Source organism: Bison bison, unplaced genomic scaffold (assembly GCF_000754665.1).
Source record: "Bison bison bison isolate TAMUID 2011002044 unplaced genomic scaffold, Bison_UMD1.0 scf7180017864037, whole genome shotgun sequence".
NCBI lineage: Eukaryota > Metazoa > Chordata > Mammalia > Artiodactyla > Bovidae > Bison > Bison bison.
Window position 1 is genome coordinate 8,854,151 of NW_011494609.1, and position 18,190 is coordinate 8,872,340.

Genomic DNA, 18,190 nt, shown 5'->3' on the forward strand with positions numbered 1-18,190 from the left:
GGTCGGGGGGCAGGGGGCTCTGCATTGGGGGTGGGGCTCACTGTAGTGAACTGTGTCCCAGGCCTTGCTGAGCTGAGTCCAGCATGGTTCTGGCTTACTCTCCACCCTCCATGGGGGCTGGGTTGCTCTCCCCACATGGGCACCTGCACATCCCTGCTCTGGTCTTATGACCTGCTCTGAGCACCTGCCCTGGCAGACACTGGGGTCTTGGCTCCTCACCCATGTTCCTGGCTGACAGGCCCTCACCCACCCTTGAATCTCCTGCTGGAGCAGCCCTTGATTCAGGGCAGAGTAGGCGTACTCCCTGGGGATGAGCTGCCCCCAGGCTGGGATCTAGGTTTAGAGGCGTCTTCTGCTGCTTCTCACAGGCCCGGCTACATTGGTCTCCAAAAGCCACTGTCACATGTAGGCACGTGGGGACTTTGGAAAAGGCAGAGCACACAGGCAGCAGCCCCAGCACAGAAGTCCCTTCCCCTGCCGCCCCCAAACTGTGGCCCCCAAACCTCACTCACTGCCACCACCACCTGGCCTGGGATGACATCAAAAGTTGACCTTCCCTCCAATGACTTCCCAAACCCTGGCCCTGGAGTGAGTTAAAATCCAAGTGTGAGTGTGAGTCGCTCTGTCATGTCCAACTCTTTGTGGCCCCATGGACTGTAGCCCTCCAGGCTCTTCTGTCCATGGGATTCTCCAGGCAAGAATACTGGAGTGGGTTGCCATGCCCTCCTCCAGGGGAGCTTCTCAACTCAGGGATTGAACCCACATCCCTTGATGTCTCCTGCATCGGCAGGCAAGTTCTTTACCACTAGCACCACCTGGAAAGCCCCATGAATATGAATTAGTTTGATTCTCACCACAGCCCTGTGTGGTACAAACTTTAATACTTCCATTTTACAGAAGAGAAAATTGAGGCACAGAGAGCTAAAATAACTTTCCTAAGGCACCATGACTAACAGGTGGGAGGCCAGAATGTAAACCAAGCAGTGGGCTGCTCGCCTAATGCTCTGCTGGAGATGGCAAGTTGGTGAGGTTTCAGAAAGAAAAATAAATGAAGACACACGTCATGCCACTCCTGAGCTCAACCATCTGGAATTGTACTATCCCCTTATTTTTGTCTCTATTGTATGACATTTGTATTTATCCTTAAATAAGTTTGGTAAGTTTTCCACCGTTTTGGAATTTATATAAATGTGTCATAATGTGTGTATTCCAAGAATTGCCCCTTCTCCAGCTCCACTTTTTATATTATTATTATTTATTTATTTTTGGCTGTGCTGGGTCTTCGTTGCTGCGTGGGCTCTCTTCTCTAGTTTCGGCAAGCAGGGGCTACTCTCTGGTTATGGTGTGCAGGCTTCTCATTGAGGTGACTGCTCTGGCTGTGGAACGCAGGCTCTGGGTGGTCAGGCTGCAGTAATTGCAGCTGCTGGGCCCCAGAGCACAGGCTCAATAGTTGTGGTGGATGGGCTTAGTTGGTCCATCTGATTATCTGATTTTTTAGCACCCCACTCCAGTACTCTTGCCTGGAAAATCCCATGGATGGAGGAGCCTGGTAGGCTGCAGTCCATGGGGTCCCGAACAGTCGGATACAGCTGAGCGACTTCACTCTCACTTTTCACTTTCATGCATTGGAGAAGGAAACGGCAACCCACTCCAGTGTTCTTGCCTGGAGAATCCCAGGGACGGGGGCACATGGTGGGCTGCTGTCTATGGGGTCGCACAGAGTCGGACACGACTGAAGTGACTTACCAGTAGCAGTAGCAATCTGGTTACATGAGGCTTTAATTTTGACAGCAGAATCATCAGTATCTCAGTCAGAACAAAATGAATACATGCACATAAGATACAAATTTAGACGTGGCAGTAATAGGACTAGATCTCAAAAGCTGGTTTATCTCAAACCAAAGGTCTTTCAACCTGGGCTTTCTCATCTATAAAATGAGAAGATTGGACCATTGTAATCTTTAATAGCTTTTCCTAACTTGGAAAAAATACTCATGTATAAATATGATCACACAAGGATGCATTTGTAAATACACGCACTAATATATGTACCTGCTATTGTATATTGAAATGTCATTTCTTCTCTCTGCAAGGCAAATTGATGAAAAAGAAACTCAAAAGCTCAAGGAATGGCATTCATCCCTTTATGTCAGTGAGGAAAAGCTGTGACTGATGATTCTTCTCATAGCCAAAGCAGCTCTGTTTACTGTCTTTGAACTGCACTGAGCTTCATCTATGAAAATATTCAGTCGTGGGTAAATCATTAGGACAGTTTTATTGTTTTGCCAATATCTTAGGTGAAAACTGTCTCGATAGCAGTAATTCCTTTCAAAGCTATTTTATGTCCATTGATGACTATTTTCCCTCAAGAAACAGCCCCTGTAAAAGTCCCCACCTTTATTTCTCTGAAATGCCTGGATGGCAAATTCAGTGCTGCCCCCTTGAAAGTCTGGGAGCTGACAGGAGAGCCCGTGAGGTGCCCAGAGGTGGGTGGGGCAGTGATGTCTGCCTCCTGGACCTCAGTCCCTGTCCCCACCACCCAGAGCTGCTGCCTCCCCTGGTGACAGATGTTGGAACACTCCAGCCCAGGGCCACGTCCTGGATCTTATTCTGGGCCATTCCATGGAGGAGAGACACAGGCAAGGTGTCTCGTCTGTCTGACCAGCACTTTCCCAGCCTTGAGCTCCATCTGCTGGTCGTCAGATCAGGCACTCAGGAACAGGGAAAACGCCAAATTGCCTGGATTCCCCCAGAGGATGTCCAGTGAGCTCAGCACCAGTTGCCAGGCCTCCTACCCCCTGAGCCGCTCCCGTCCTTGCCTCGACAGGACTCCGCCTGCCTGTCCAGCTCTGCCCTGCCTGCTGGGCCTCTCCACGCCTCCCTCCCATGAGGGCAGGCTTGTCTTTGCTCCTGCTTTGCCACCCTCCTGTCCCCTGGCTGGCCATGTCATGTGCAGCAGATTGCAGGATGTGTGGCCCAGCTCACAAATGAGAGGACCCCAGTGTCCATGAGAGCACCCCGTCCAAGCAGTCCTCTCGTGAAGCAAATCAGAATAAAGATATCCTGCTGCCCTCACCAGCTTTTCCCTTTATCTGGCCCAAACACCTAAAGTCAACTGGAGAAGAATGCAGTTTCCAGTGGCTTTGTAATTTTTATGACTACAAAACCCCCAAACCAACATCTTCCTTATGAATCAGGCTTCTACACAAGCTAACGGAAGGCGTCAAGCCTTTACATAAATCCTGTTTTCTTTGGTTCTTCCACTGGACTTTTTGATCCTGAAGTTGGCTTTATTCTACACCTTCTGGTACAAAGCACAGGATGTCCGCAATTCAATGGAAGAGGCCCAGAGACAGTCCCAGGGGACACACTCCTGACACTCAGCTCCTGGGATAAGGCTGAACTGCAGGAGGCACCTGGGGTTAGAGCTGGACCAGTGAAGGGGGATTTGGGACCTGCCAGGCATGGGGTCGTCTTCCTCAGGGTTCACCCTCAGCCAGTGAGTCTTGAGATAATGAAGCCCACACTGCTGGCTTCCCCTCCCCCTCCCAGGATGACTTTCTCCAAGTCTCAAGTTCCTCCAATAAGTTTGGGGTTTTCTCTGCCTCTGGCCAACCACCAGAAAGTGCTTCACCAGGGGTAAAGGTCACAGCACTCAGCAGGTGTTTTCCAAGTTCGTTGCAGAGTCAGTTGTTTTGTGTCAGGGGAATGGGCCTCTGTTCAGCACAGAGGCAAGAAGGCCTCCCACCACTCAGCTCACACTCCAACCACTAGGACACCTGCGTGCTCCAAGCAGAATTTTTAAAATTCGTAAACTATGATCCTTGCAATTCAGAATCTGCCATCTGGGAGACCAGGAAGAGGCTCCAGTTCTTTGCCAAAAAGAGAATGGGGACTGCGAAGTAAGACAGTGCCGCCTATTAGACCGTGGCGACACGGTGCACGAGAGACAATCAGGCCTCTCAGATTCGCTGACTGATGGGCAAATCAGTAACTGCATCGGCCGCCCATGTTCCCTGACTGGTCCCTGGAGCTGTTGCAGAGGATGGTGGACATGTTGACCTTATTCTGCAGTGACCGGTATCACTAAGAACAAAATACCCAGAGAAGGGCTCAGGCAGGCCCACGCAGGCACCCACACCAGGAGGGTTTCTTAGAAGCCTATCTGGCTCCTTTGCACTCTCCCCAGCAGGCAAGTCTGTGAATAGATGACTGAAGCACTGTGGGACATCCTCCATAAAATGGAATCTTTTAGCAAACAGTGTAAAATTACCTGGAAAATCCCATGGACAGAGGAGCCTGGTGAGCTGCTGTCTATGGGGTCGCACAGAGTCGGACACAACTGAAGTGACTTAGCAGCAGCAGCATAAAATCACCAAAGCCTATGGATTTTCAAGTTCCACCTACAAACACAGCTCTGATGTGTCCCCCTTTCAGTTCCTGGTGAGCTCACTGATGTTACCTACAGCAAGAAGGCCCACTTCGCACAGGGTTTCATGAAGCCGGTGGCCCAGGCCAGTGGTCCAGCTCATATTCCAAGAGGCCAGCACTTCTGAATGTGGGCAGGCCTCTCAGAACAAGTCCTCAAGTGTCAGAGTCACGAAACTCCCGGAGATCCACGTGCTCCTTCCTGGCAGGTCCAGACACCTGGGCCCCCGAGTCCCTCTGGAAAGTCTGCCTATGTGGCCACCCCAATGCTCCCCAGACCCCTGCAATGCTGACAAAGTCCCAGAGCAGCAGATTCATCCTGCATTGCCCTGCCCAAGTGAGTGTGGGGTCCATTTGTCACAACAGTCTGCTGTCCGCAAAGACCTGCAGCAGGTTTAATCTGGGCCAGGCTTGAATCCTACTGCAGGCTCTGCTCCCACAGCCTCCAAGCTCATCGGATTTCTCTCTGATGACACTGGCTCATTCTCTGTGTAAACAATGCTCCAGGGCACAAGCAGGCAGGAAGTAAACAATTTAACCTTTAGAGTGTATAGATAACCAATGGGAACTTGCTATATGATTCAGGGAACTCAAACAGGGGCTCTGTGACAATGTAGAAGGGTGGGATGGGGAGGGATGTGGGAGGGAGGGGACATGGGTGCATCAATAGCTGATTCTTCTTGATGTATGACAGAAAACCACAAAATTCTGTAAAACAATTATTCTTCAATTAAAAAAATAAATAAAGTTGAAAAAAATGCCCCTGGGCCAGGGAGGTCAACGGATCTTTTGACTGGACGCAGAACAAACAGGAGCCTGGGGTCCAGACAGGATCCTGGGGTCCTCCCAGAAACTCTGAACTTGTCACTCAAGTTTCTCCAACCAGGATTTCCCTGTTGATGACCTGGAGACCAGGCCTGACAAAGTGACGGGGACTCACTTGGCAAGGCAGGTCACACTGCCACCCTCCTCTGGGAGGCTGCTAGTGGGCCCTCACAGCCCAAGACGGGGACACAGGGCTGGACTCGCCCTCTCACTCGAGACTTACAGCCTCGTGACCTCAGGAAGGCCCCAAGTGTTTCCCTGCTCCTCCTTCATACCCAAGAAACGTTCAGCTAAGTTGACCACTTAGCTGTCCACCAACTGTACACTGTCTTCACTCTTTTTTATTTCTAAAGTCTCAGATTTTACCCCCAACTTACTTTTAGAATGATAACCAAAGGCTCTGATCCATCCTATGACCTCTGGGCTATTATTATTTAATTATATCCCATATAATCCCATTCATAACTACTGTGAAAAAAGTGAAAGTCACTCAGTTGTATCCGACTCCTTGCCACCCCATGGACTGTAGCCTGCCAGGCTCCTCTGTCCATGAATTCTCCAGGCAAGAATCCTGGAGTGGGTTACCATGCCCTCCTCCAGGCATAAGGACATGTAGCATTCACAAGGACTGTAGCTACTGTTTATTAAATACTGCACACTGGGCACAGAGCTTCACCTATATCAAGTTATTTGGTTCAATAACATGGGTATTATTACCTATAATCCCTTTTCACAGGGAGGTTAAGTAACTCACCCAGATGCCCAGCTGGAGTAGGGAAGGTTTTGAACCCAGACTCTGACTCTTGAGGCCACATCCCACCCTCAACCCCTTCTCTGCTGAGCACAAGCTACTAAAAGGCACTAGACTGGTAATCATTTTATTAAAATAAACAAGAGAGAAAGAAGGAAAATTTTAACTAAGCCCAATGGCACCCTACTCCGGTACTCTTGCCTGGAAAATCCATGGACGGAGGAGCCTAGTAGGCTGCAGTCCACGGGATCACTGGGAGTCAGGCACGACTGAGCGACTTCACTTTCATGCATCGGAGAGGGAAATGGCAACCCACTCCAGTGTTCTTGCCTGGAGAATCCCAGGGACGGGGGAGCCTGGTGGGCTGCTGTCTATGGGGTCGCACAGAGTCGGACACGACTGAAGCAACTTAGCAGCAGTAACAGCAGCATGTAACACAGAAAACTAACCAAATTGATCCACGGACCACAACCTTGTCTAACTCAATGAAACTATGAGCCATGCAGTGTAGGGCCGGGGACAATAAAGGACAGAAACAGTATGGACCTAACAGAAACAGAAAATATTAAGAAGAGGTGTAAAGAATACACAGAAGAACTATACAAAAAAAATCTTAATGACCCAGATAACCACGATGGTGTCATTACTCACCTAGAGCCAGACATCCAGGACTGTGAAGTCAACTGAGCCTTAGGAAGCATCACCATGAACAAAGCTAGTGGAGGTGATGGAATTCCAGCTGACCTATTTCAAATCCTAAAAGATGATGCTGTGAAAGTGCTGCACTCAATATGCCAGCAAATTTGGAAAACTCAGCAGTGGCCACAGCACTGGAAAAGGTCAGTTTTCATTCCAATCCCAAAGAAAGGCAATGCCAAAGAATGCTCAAACTACCGCACAATTGCACTCATCTCACACACTAGTAAAGTAATGCTCAAAATTCTCCAAGTGAGACTTCAACAGTACATGAACTGAGAACTTCCAGATGTTCAAACTGGATTTAAAAAAGGCAGAGGAACCAGAGATCAAATTGCCAGCGTCCGTTGGATCACAGAAAAAGCAAGAGAGTTCCAGAAAAACACCCACTTCTGCTTTAATGACTATGCCAAAGCCTTTGACTGTGTGAATCACAACAAACTGTGGAAGCTTCTGAAAAAGATGGAAATACCAGACCATCTGACCTGCCTCCTGAGAAATCTTTACGCAGGTCAAGAAGCAACAGTTAGAACCGGACATGGAGCAACTGACTGGTTCCAAATTGGGAAAGGAGTACATCAAGGATGTATATTGTCACCCTGTTTATTTAACTTGTATGCAGAGAATATCATGCAAAATGCCAGGCTGGATTAAGCACAAGCTGGAATCAACACTGCCAGCAGAAACATCAATAACCTCGGTATGCAGATGACAACACCCTTATGGCAGAAAGCGAAAAGGAATTAAACAGCCTCCTGATGAAAGTGAAAGAGTAAAAACAACGGCTTAAAATTCAACATTCAAAAAACTAAAATCACGGCATCTAGTCCCATCACTTCATGGCAAATAGATGGGGAAACAATGGAAATAGTGACAGACTTTATTTTCTTGGGATCCAAAATCACTGCAGATGTTGACTGCAGCCATGAAATTAAAAGACGCTCGCTCCTTGGAAGAAAAGCTATGACCAACCTAGACAGCATATTAAAAAGCAGAGACATTACTTTGCCAACAAAGGTCCATATTGTCAAAGCTATGGTTTTTTCAGTAGTCATGTATGAATGTGAGAATTGGACCATAAAGAAAGCTGAGCGCCAAAGAATTGATGCTTTTGAACTGTGATGTTGGAGAAGACTCTTGGGAGTCCCTTGGACTACAAGGTGATCAGACCAATCAATCCTAAAGGAAATCAGTCCTGAATATTCATTGGAAGGACTGATGCTGAAGTTGAAGCTCCAAAACATTGGCCACTTGACTCAAAGAACTGACTCATTGGAAAAGATCCTGATGCTGGGAAAGACTGAAGGCAGGAGGAGAAGGGGACGACAGAAGATGAGATGGTTGGAATGCATCACTAACTTGAGGGACATGAGTTTGAGCAAGCTCCAGGAATTGGTGATAGCCTGGCGTGTTTCAGTCCATGGGGTTGCAAAGAGTCAGACATGAATGAACAACTGAACTGAACTAAAGCCCTATGTAATAAATAATAATTCAGTTCACCTTAACTTCCTTATTAAACATTAACTCAAAATTACTCTAAAGGAAGGAAAATGCCTTTTCCACAAAACTACAGCCAATGGGATTTCATGTTAAATATCTGCAAACCCAAGAACAGCGTTTATGCGCTGGTCATGCGTGGCCACACAGAGACTGGGCTCACCACCAATGCCCCTGTGGCTGCCAGTCAGAGCAGAAGCCCATGACTAGACAGCCTGCCCTCTCATACCATTTAGGACAGAACCATTTTCTGGACAGGCCAATATGCAGGTCTTTAGAAATAGGAAACCCGCAAGCTTCTTTGCAGGTCTTAATGGGGACTCCAGTGAAATGTGAAACTAAATATAAGGGCTTTCCACTTTTCAACCAGCTTTTGGACATAATCTGTTCTTGTGTTGGCAATAAGCCCTATTATTGTTTATAATGAGGGAACAACTCAGCTATCATGAATGTGCACTTCCTTCTTTTTCCAAAGGTTTTCCACACACCTCACCAACAGCACTTAGGAAACCATAAGAGAGAATTTATTGCATAACAACTACCCACCACCATTTCTGATTCCTGTATCCCACCTTCAGGTCAGCAAGTCCTGGTGCTTGAGAATTACACTCTCTAGGTAGGTTTACAAAAACGTCAACTCTACGGTCACAAAATCAAACAACCAACCAAGTAAAACCCAAGGCTATGAGAACAGTTATTAACTCCCCATTTCCTTGTGTTTGGTGAAGAACCATACAAATGATGGTGCTGAATGTTTTGTGTGTGTGTGTGTGTGTGCCCAGTCTTTTTGCAGACCCATGGACTACAGCTGCCAGGCTCTTCTGTCCATGGAATTTTCCAGCCAAGAATACTGGAGCAAGTTGCCAAGCCCTTCTCTAGGAGGTCTTCCCAACCTAGGAATCAAACCCATATCTCTTTAGTCTCCTGCATTTGAAGCGGGATTCTTTACCACTATCACCACCCAGGAAGCCCTGAATGTTTCATAACTCACCTAAATTCAGCACAGAGGAACCAAACTGGCCAGGTGTCCAGGGAAGACCCTGGTCCTCAGGGAGGGGCAAAGCATGGCACCTCTGCTTCTACCAAGGCATCTCTGACCTTCAAGGCTCTGGAATGGAGCCCAACTTGTAGATCATGTTTATATTTATCATCACATGAATGGATTCATACACAATGTACACGTGTATGCTCCAGGAAGCACACATAAAGTTCAGCTGCTGTTTCTCCTCACAAACCCACCCAGGGTGGAAGTGAGTCACCAGGGAGTGGGGAGCAGCAGCCTGGCAGCTGACACTCTGGATTCCAGCCCCCTTACTCGATCTGCCCCTCGGATTCCTAAGCAGAACCCCAGGATTCCAAGAACCACCCTGCTCATTTTAAAATGCTGACTGCTCAGTCTGCCCGGCCCAAAGCAGGAGGCCCTGCTTCTCACTGTCTCACCTACAGGGTGAATCTAAAACAAAGCAAAACAAGAATGATTCACAAGGATTCGGATGTGGGTGTCTCACAGGAACACGCACACCTGGCCTCATGGCCCTACCTTCCACTTTCAACAGAAGTCTGGAAAACGCATGAAGCTTCCCCATTCTGAGGAAAGCTTCGAGGAGGAAGACACTACACAAGAAAGCCAGCCAGTTTCCCTCAAGATGGTCTTTCTAAATATCCATGTGCTATTTCTATCCCAGTGAAGTCTCCCAATTATGCTTAAATAGACATCAAAGTAATAATCATGGGTAAAAAGGAACCCCATTCATCAGATGCATGTTAGTGACGTCTCCAGGGTAAAATTAGGCTATGGAAAGGTTCTCTCATTTTCTGGGTCCAGGTGTTTGTCGGATTTGGTCTGGAGCCGTGTGGCACTCAGGCTCGGCATCCGATGTGCACAGGGTAGGGTCTGGGGAGGGCGGCCCGGTCCGCTCAGAGAGGCCGCAGCATCCGGACCTAGCAGCTTGGCATCCTCTGTTCGCGCTTAGCAACAGCTACCGCTTAGCTACAGCGCCCGGCGGGCAGCCAAGCACGGCGCCGCCGCCGAGGTTACCCGCGAGCGTTGACCGGTAGTAACCCCTGCGCGGGCGGCGGCGGCGGCAGGTGGCCTTTGCGCATGCGCAGCGGAGCGCCCCTGCCCACCCGCACCTACGCGCGCGTGCGCTTGAGAGGCCGGCCAGTGCCCTTCTCTTCCAACCATTCAGAATATAGGGTTCCCGACGTGCACGAAAACCACCAGGCAGCCTCCGCCGGACCCTCAACCGTATCTACGACTGAAAGCAGGTGTGTCCCCGCTACTTGGCAGGGACAGTGCAAACGTCACCCAGGGCCCCAGGCCTGCAGAGTCAGCATCCGCCCCGGTGGAAAAGACAAGGGTTTTTACTCCATTTTAAAAGCCGGGAAAGAGCCCTGTTGGCGGGCCGGCCAGGGTCTCGCTTTCCCCAGAGCCGCCCTGGGCAGAAGTGTGGAATAGGGAGAAGGGGTTGTGTGGGTTGGGATTGGCCCCAATGAATTCGCTCCTTGGAGACAAGCCAGTCTGGTCACCCTTGGAAGGAAAGTCAAGGTGAAGGACAGGTGGCCCGAGAACCCCATCCTGGAGGGCACAGGATCCACGGAGTCCTTAGTCAGGGTGGTGAACACAGCCGCCCCCGGCCCAGCCCATGAAGGAACTCTGGGGGTCTCTTCCCCAGGAGGTGGGGAGGCTTTCTGTGGCACCTTTGCTGCCACCGGGTCTGGGGTTGTGTTTGTCATGGGCAAAGAAAGGTGAGAAAAACAGCTCATCTTTGTGGACCTGCAAAATGACAGAGGGAGGAGGGTTCTCAGTGGAGCTCGGAGCTGGTGGAGAGGCTGGTGGTTAGTAAGATTCGAGGTCTACGCCTGAATCTGACATCTGCCTCCTTCTAAGCCTCCTTTCCTCCCCCACCCCCACCCCCACCCTTAGGTCCACACTGACAATGATGCCCTGTGGCTTCCCCGTGAGCACTTAACAGAGACAATATGCTAAAGCAAACAGCATTTGTTTAGAAAAGCATTTGTTTAAAAAATAAACACTTCTCCCCCAAAAGTGGGAGGGAAGAAACAGCAACTGAGAAATCCCATTAAACTCCTGCTAAAAGGTTCGCTTTCAAGATAGGCAGAGGAGATATCAAGGCGAGGGACTTTTTGTCTGAGCACATCAGCTTGTCTAATGACAGTAAAAGAAACAGACAGAATGACTCAGGTTCTCTTTTTCAGTTTATTGCCACCCTTATCAGTTCACCACTGACAGCATTCGGGCAGGGGCTCCTTCTCACTGCCCTGCCCCCAGGAGTGCCACTGTGCTACCTTCTCCCAGAGCAGGGCTCCAGCTTCATTCATCTCCTCTACCAGCCACATGCTTTTCATTCCCTCCTTTCCAGATAGCCCTGGAGCTTAAGGCACCTGATTTGTACATAGGCTTTTTTCCTCCCAGTGTGTGAGCTCATTTCAAGACCAAGATAAATGCACATTTTTTTCAGAGTTTCGAAAAGCAGAACTTGGATCAACAAATGAACATTACTCGAGTTGAGATTTCAGCTCCACAGACGGAATTCTAAGAATGAGAGTTGCGCAAACATGGACCTGGTCAAGCTGGGAAGTGCCAGGCCTTGGTTGCTGTCAGGATGGAGCAAGAAAGATTGCTCCATGGGTGAGAGGTCAGAGGAGGGAGCTCCCAGGCTCCTTTGGGCTCCAAGATTCAGGCTCTAAATATAGGACTGCATTGGACATAATTGCAGTCTTGAGGTCAAGCACAAAGAAGACTAACATCAGACACAGCTGACGAAAAGTAAAACTAAGGGCTGTGGGTCAGGTCAAGTCCCGGCAGGCACACCCGCCTCCATCCTAGACTCTGAAAACTCTTCCTGATGCCTTTTTGCAAATTATGGGCAAAACCATCCAGTATTAGAGATACTTTATTCAAAGGTAAGTTTTCTATAGAGGTTTTGGAACTCCATCAGCGAAGGTTTTATAGAAGATGTACCTCCATCCTAAAAGCTCCTCGTTTTGTTCAGGTCAGTCTTACCAAATGTTTTTCATCTGACCCACGTGGTTGCCTTTGTTCCTTAAATAAGCAAATCTGTTCGTTCTAGAACTGAACTCAAAACAAGCAGGTGTGTGGTTACTAAACATTTTATTCTCCCAGTTTATACATAAAAGAAATGGTTTCATGTTCAGCAGAATGTCACCTTCGGTTATATCTTGGCCTTGATGGATTCAGTTCTGGTTTATACAAGAAGACGTTAGTTCCAGCATATGAAGTTTTAATGAGCATACTTGGGGGTGTTAAAGGAAGGCAGGAGGGTACCTACCCAGCAGGTGAAGATGAGCGTCACAAGAATGCACTCAAAAAGTGACACAGTGACACCAACCCCCCACTGAGCAGAGCACAGTCCTGCAAGGTGACACTGAAGAGACCAGATGGCTCCAGACCAGGCACACTCTTTAGAAAAATGGCAGTGTGTTAGTGGGTCTTGCCAACTGGAAGGTGACTGGGGTGGCCTGACATGGGCATGAAGGAAAAGAGAAGACCTCAAAGCCAGCGTCAGCAGGGTCACCTGTGCTATGTCTGTGGGGGCTGTTGAGCCTGATCAGACTACACAGGAATCATGCACCCCTGATTCCAGGTCCCTGTTAGTGATGGTTTGACCTCCATGCAGCATGCCCCAAGAGAGCTACAGAAAGGGTGCCTAGACCCTTTGGATGTTCAAGTTCTGCCTGTAAGCTAGCAAACTCTTACATGGTCACACTACATCCATCTGTCAGGAGAGTTGGCCCATCCTCTATAGTTTTTCAAAGCCTCTTTCAGAGCCTATAAGGCAGAGATTCAGAACTATTCCAGAAGACCTCATCATCAAAAGGGCCTGAGCCAGTGGCCTGACCCAGGGAGCCACAGAGAACCTGGAAACTGGCCCTGGAGGGGGCAGAGGAGTGCTCCAGCTGTCTCCATTCACCAAGGTGACCTGGGGTCATTGGGTTCCCCATGTCAACACCCCAGCATCAAGCAGGGAGCCCTCATAAGCTAGGTCTAGGTTTGCTAAACTGCACCATAAGACCAGCCACAGCCTCAAAAACAAAGGCAGAGTATCAGAAGCCTTTTCTTTGCTCCCCAAAGAAAGCTTCCCTTCGCATGACAGTTCCATAGAAGATGAAAGTAATTTATGTATGGCCGATTCATTCTTCTATACAGTAGAAACTAATACAGCATAGTAAAGCAACTATATTCCAATAAAAGTTAATTAAAAAAAAGTAATTCATTCATGCTAGAGGAGCATAAACTTGCCTTCACACCTGAGGAGCCCACCTCCTAGAGCCCCCTCGCTGCTCTGGGATTTCTACAGTCCTCCTTTCACTGGCCTTCCTCCCCATCCATGTCCCCGCCAGTTGGATCAAATCACCCAGTGCTGGGATGGAATCCAGTCTCCCCCTTAATGGAATTGCTGAAAGGGATTTTAATGGCACCTTCTACTCATTTTAGCCAGCCTGTCATTGCAGGCCTTGTGAAATAGCCGTGGAAATTAAGAGAAAGCAAACCTGAATTTGAGAAGGGCATTCAAATGCATTTTTATGGCTCAGAAGCAAACCAATACAGATAATCTGATGTGGGGCTGCCCAGAATGTTTAACTCTATCCTGACGTTTGGCAAGGATGAGGCTAGAGGGTCTGGTTTCAGAGTAGGAGGTGCTGTCCCATTCCATCAGAGTGTTAGCATGTTGAGACCCCAACCGGGCTGAGGAAGAGGAAAGAAGACTCTCTAAAGCCCCAGCTAGGATTACTTTTGTTCTCAACCCACAGGTAATCTGGGGAGGTGTATTTCATTTCTAAGAATCAAGTCACCTGTTTGTGCAAAGCATGTCAGGCACACCAGCCTCACCTCCCTCAGGAGAGGACAGGACAGCCAAGCCTCTCCACAAGATTAAAAAACCTCTTTATGGGTCCCTGTGAAAGACGGAGGTGACTGACATCCAGGCAGGCCTATTAAAGGGAAAATAAATCAGAAGTAACAGTCAAGGCAACCCTTAGTGGTTTTGTAAAAAGGGTGAAGCACATTCATGCCATGGTGGTCCTGTTGTCAGGTGCCCATGTTGGGGCCAGGGGCTTACTGGGTGTCTCATCGGGTCCTAGTCTCAAAGCTCCCGTGCTTTTGTGTCCCACCTCCCCTGCTCCTGTGACCTGGGATATGTCTCCGAATCTCCTATACTCAGTGTATTAAAAAGACAGAATTGGCTTCTGAGTCACCTGAACCAAAGTGCTGCTTGAATATTATAAATGGAAACGGCTTCCTTCTCTCTGGAAGGCAGACGACTCAAGAGTACCCACTACTCCATGTCATGGACAAGCTCTGAAAGCCAGAGAGTGCTGTCTGTGTGTAGAATTGCCTCTGCTCCACCTCAGCCTTTCATGATGTGGATTCTCTTCCTAACAGGGGTGCTGAGCTGCTGTCTAGCACAGGGAGCTCAGCTCAGTGCTCTGGGACAACCTGGAGGGCTGGGATGAGTGGGGGTGGGGAGGAGGTACAAGACAGAGGGGATTATATGTATACATATAGCTGATTCACTTCCTGGTACTGCAGAAAGTAACACAACATTGTAAAGCAATTATACTCCAATTAAAAAATTAAAAAAAAATTATGTATATATATATATATATGGAGTCCTAAATGTTACCAACAACAATGCAGTGCCTAGCTTCCACAAAGCAAAAGCTACTTTCAAATTTAAGTCACACTGGGGTGAGTGAGGACAATTAAACTAGATGTTCCCTTACTTCCCTCAACACAATAGTTCACGTGACTAGTTAACGTTATGATACCAAAGTCCAAATTGTTCCAAGTCATCTGTCCCATCAACTCCGGCTCCATGAGTGAATTCCTTGAGGTAAAGTCATTACCGTATGAGAAGTCAGTGAGATCCTCCCCAGGGGGGCACTCTTTTCTCCTGGGAATGGTTCCTTTCACAATTATGCTCTCTACTAGGAATCTATTACACGATCCACATTTTCCTCTAAAGACATCATTAATCATATAGTGCAAGTGTAACTACAATTGAAAATACAAGATGTTTTCTTAAAGGCCACAGTCAGTGCGGGGCAACCATCAAGCTCAAGAATTGTAAAGAACCAGTGCTGACATCGCCTTCTTAAACTGGCGTCACTCACATCCTTTCCACTAAGGGTTATGAAGCTTCTTTTTCCCATCTTCTTTAAAATAACTGTGTAGGAGCTTGTGATATTATTCTAACGCCGGTGACCGACTTTGCTACAGCATTTTGTTGAGTTAGTGTATAGCACCATGCTCTGGGATGGGGGTCGGGGGAGGCTTTCCTGGAGTTTACTTGAGTGGACTAGTGTCTGTGTGAGGGGAAGAAGCATGGACAGGAATCCAAGGCCGAGTGGAGGTGCTGGCTCTGACTTTGAGCGATCACCCCAGTCTTCAGGCTCCTGTGTCCATCACTCACTATACAACCAGGCAGTCCTGAAACATGTCACCCTCTCAACCCACCACTCTCATTTTCCTTTCGGAAACGCCTCTCCCCTCCTCGGTGCACTGCGTTCAGCCCCGCTGTGATCCTTATAGTGAGCTTGGCACATAACGTTGAATTTTAAAAAACAAACAATACAGACAGAAAAACAGAACATGGTAAGAGAAGAAAGCACAAAAGCTCCTGCCCCAACAGTCAGTTGCACTCGGCATGATGCCTGGCATCACACATCACACAGAGGTGATGCCAAATATAAAGCTGCCATCAAGAGAAAAGGGAGATACTGGCCAGCTGGATGAGCAGCAGCAGAGAGGGCCTCATGGGCACTAAGCCTGAAGAAGAGCACCGCTGCCCTGTGGCCACAGGGACCCTGGCACTCCGAAGCCCTGCACCAGACGTGGCCTGGGCACCAAGCTGGGCCACAGAGTCTGAAACCACTGTCCAGCCTCTGGCCATCCCCGAAGCTGAGGCTCAGGGCAAGTCCTGCACATGCTGCTTCCTCTATATTTGGTGAGAAGGTGGACAAGTACCCCCCAGCCTCTGGGCGTGTGGGAGTGATATACCACCAGGGCAACAAAAACAAAGGAAATGATGGAGTGCAGGGAAGGAGGGCAGGGCTGGGGGAAGTGAACACAGGTGCTTCAGAGGCCAAGGAGGAAGCCAGATGGAGAAGTCAGGCCTCGCTGCTTGAGAAACCAGCAACCCGGACACATCAGCCAGTCTTCCACTCTGGCCCTAACCATCTCTGACTCACAGGCAGGTCCCTGGGGCCCACACCCTACTCCTCCACCCAGGCCCCCATCCTGAGCCTACACAGAGGTTACTTCAGGGCAAGTGTCTACCCGGAAGCCACCTGGACAAGGCTTCCTAGTAGGCCACTGGCCATGGACCTTGGTGGCCTCTCCCTTGCTAATTAAGAGGCCATTTCCGTTGACAATCAGCATGACCAGTTCTCACAAGTAGAGACTATAGTGTGGGCAAGCCACACATCTGGCCAGGAAGTGATATTCTTCACCTGCCAGAGCCCCAAGTGAACACCTGCCAGGTTGGATTTCAAACCAACATTCTGCCTCCGTTTTCAAATGTTGGCATTTCTTCATTGCAAGTTGTCTCCATTTGAAATTTGAAAAATACCCATCTAAGCACTTCTAACATCATGATCACATTTCTAAGGCCACACATAACACGTGCACAGAAATCTGTTCGTGTCTCCCACAGGTTTGCCACCATTTATCTATAGAGACACATCAGGTCAAAACCTCACAATGTCCTCCTAGTCACTTAGTGCATTTTTTCAATAAAATCTTTGTTCAAGTGAAGAAGGAAAAAGCTGGAAATTTATGTTGAAATTTCAAGAGGCTCAAACAAATAGGCTCCTGAGCCTCTCACAGAATTTCTTTGTTAATGAAACAGGCTGGCACACCCTGAAAATATAAGTCTCAGATCACTCAGATACTATCAGCTGTTGATAGTATCTGTTTGGGATCTGTTCCTGGTTGTGGTAGCAGACACACAGTCATCCCACAGTCAAGTTGGCTCCAAAGTCCCAGGGATCTGTCAATCAAGGCTCTAAAACCATGGTTCCAAGGAATTCTGGGGTGCCACACCAACCATCTCAACAGATTCGTGTCAAAGTGGTAGGAAACAAAACGAAGGCAAGAGAGGGCAGAAAGATGAAAAGTTAAAAAAAAAAAAAGTGAGTCTTGGTGGATCTTCTTAAAGGAAGAAGGATAGAGCCTAGATTAAGTTAAAAGGTTTAAACAATATAAACATTTAGAAGGTACCTGAATCACCTTGTTCCAAATTCCTCATGATTTTCCAGTTGTTTTAAATGGTTCATTAGAAACTAAAGACCATCGTTTCTGGGTGACATCTAAGATGTCCTCTCCCAGTCACCTCCCTCCCCTGCCTCCAAAGATGGACGTGGGTTGGGTACACAGAGCTGGGGTGAATGAGGAGTGAATTCCATGGGAAGAAATCAGTCAGGCTTGAAAAAGAAATACCAACCCAGGGAGGCATCAACTCTACACTCTGAAAATCCAGAGCTAGCAAAGGAGTATCTCCATTGTGAAGAAAACTCAAAATATCATCAGTTGTCGATTCCCAACAACAAGCAAAAGGGCAGTGGCAAACTCCTGTGTGTGCACGTTTCCCAAGATCTCTGAAGTCTCACCCGCTCCATCAGCTCTTCTGTGTTTATGGCTAGCCCACCAACACCCCCCTGAGTCAGTCCTTTCAAGATCTATAAACATATACAACTGGTTTCCAGAGAGGTTACCCTAGGTCAGTGGTTACTTTTCAACACTTCAAGCATGGGAGGAAACACCTGGTTTCCATTTTTCTCTGAAACTAAAAAAGTCCCATCTAGAAAGACTAACGTTAACAACATCCAATAAAGAGAACCCTCCATGTTCAGACTGGAAGCCAGCACACAGGAAAGTTGGTCAAACTTTGTGATCATGTCAGAGATTAAGAACTACTGTGTGATTCACAGACACAGAAAGCAATCTTG

General features: G+C 48.2%; 1 protein-coding gene across 2 annotated transcripts in view; it reads right to left on the bottom strand.

The window, feature by feature from the left end:
• ABCG1 (ATP-binding cassette, sub-family G (WHITE), member 1) overlaps positions 1–18,190 on the bottom strand; it is a 60,034-nt gene that overhangs the window by 38,894 nt on the left and 2,950 nt on the right. The window lies entirely within an intron of this gene.